General features: G+C 31.9%; 1 long non-coding RNA gene across 1 annotated transcript; it reads left to right on the top strand.

Annotated features, from left to right (window-relative positions):
* The first annotated feature begins 648 nt into the window (after positions 1-648).
* On the top strand, positions 649-1,704 carry LOC135150782 (uncharacterized). Its single transcript, XR_010289047.1, has 2 exons — positions 649-1,032; positions 1,437-1,704. It is a non-coding gene; the product is annotated as an uncharacterized LOC135150782 (long non-coding RNA).
* Positions 1,705-1,989: the final 285 nt, after the last annotated feature.

Genomic DNA, 1,989 nt, shown 5'->3' with positions numbered 1-1,989 from the left:
TTACCGATTTCAACTTAAAATATGTGCTTTTCTTGTGTAGCATCTCTCAATTGCAGTATAGTCTTTTCTGTAAATTATATAGGAGCCGTTTGATTTAATTTTAAAAAAATGACTTATTATTTAAAATAAATAAGATGATTATAAAAACAATAAGTGAACTTGATTTATAAATTAATAAAAGTGTTTGAATAACTTTATTTATAAGTCAATTGAGTGTTTGTTAATTTAAATTTATAAATCTAAAAACAATTCAAATCATTAAAATACAAAAACTTTATTAAAAAATAAAATTTATTCAATATTAAAATTTTAAAAACTTCATAATAAATGCAAATCACTAAAAAAATCAAAAAACTCTAACGACTTGACCTAAAATAACCCAAAGAAGCACTTGTGTTCTTATGCCAAACACTACATACAAAAGTAGAAGCAACTTAAAATGCTAAAAGAGGTCCCAAAGCACTTAAAATTAGTGCCCCAAACAGCGTATAATCACACACTTTTAACTGGTAGCTTATTTTTTAATATTTTCCACAAAAAACAACTGCATATAATAAAATAAAAACTGTAATAATACTGAGTACTGTAGCAACTGAAGTATTTAAATCATGGGAATCTGAAAAAAAAAACAAGAAGCAAAGTACTAGTTGACAGTTGACACCTCTCCTACACAAGTAAACATGCAGATTATATTATTGGAAGATAAATACAAAGGCAGTCTCTTGATCATTGAGCTTCATGTCAAGGAATCAGCAGACAGGTCAAAATAAGCTGAACTCATCAGTGCTTAGACCCATGTGTGTATTTTTAGAGAACATGTATCTGTGCAGTCCTATATATCTACCCTCTTGAGTTCTTGATCTCCTAAACTTTATTGTACCTATAGTCTATATATATTGATAGAGAAGTAGCATGAGGTTTAGTGTTTTCTCTTTTGTTTTGATCTTTTTTTTGGGAGCTCTGGTTATGGTTCATGGCAATGGTAGGGCAAATGGAAGGCCACTCGAAGCTTCTCATAGTGCTCTTAATGTGGTTTGTCTCTCACCCTCTTGTGTATTAATTATCTGATTTGACTAGTTTTGAACTATCGACTTCTCGGAAAGGGAGCGAGGGAGATACTGTTGGATCAAATGGCCCGTATTGTTAGGAGAGTCTTGACATTAATATTATCTTTTAGTTCTAACTTCCAAAATTTTAGAATAAATTTGACTAGTTTTGAACTCTCGACTTCTCATAAAAGGAGCGAGGAAGATACCGCTGGATCAAAAGGCCCGTATTGTTAGAAGTGTGTTGACATTAATATCTTTTAGTTCTAACTTCCAAAATTTTAGAATAAATCATACAAAAACTGCAGACATGTGTGCGGAGAAATGATTCTTTTTTGAATTTTTGCCGATGTAGAGGTGCAATACTAAGCTTGATTTGTTTTGGATTAGGTGAAGGCAGGGAAAGCTAATGAGTTATGTGGGAAAGAGAGCACTACTGAGTGCAAAGGAAAGCACAAAAGGGATGCAAGGGAAGAGGAAGCCAGACATGTATTCGAGAACCAGGACTACATTTACACTCAATCCATCCCTTAGCTTTAGTCATGTAGATTCATCTCGAATAATATAAATCAATATTAGTTGCTACTTATGATCCCCAAGTCGATTGAAATCTCCCAGATTCGTTATCCATCATCAAGAGATCGAATTTTTTTAGAAATGAGCTGGGTGAAAGTATAAGTGCTTAAATATGTGGTACAGTAAATTATAGTATAGCAGTGTTTGTCCTGGTGGCGAAACATGCCAATGTGTTAGGGCATCTCCAACCATCACTCTAAACTTTATATTTCTTCACTTTTAACTTTATAAATAGAGTAATTTATCTCCAATCATCCATTACTCTATTTTTAAATATAAAGTCATGCACTATCCTACTCTATATATGAAGTTGAACTTGAAGATAAAGCACAAATTACTTTATTTATAAAATGAAGTAATGGTTGGA

Source organism: Daucus carota, chromosome 1 (assembly GCF_001625215.2).
Source record: "Daucus carota subsp. sativus chromosome 1, DH1 v3.0, whole genome shotgun sequence".
Lineage (NCBI taxonomy): Eukaryota > Viridiplantae > Streptophyta > Magnoliopsida > Apiales > Apiaceae > Daucus > Daucus carota.
The sequence above is the reverse complement of the archived record's forward strand: the minus strand, read 5'-3'. Positions and strand labels throughout refer to the sequence as shown.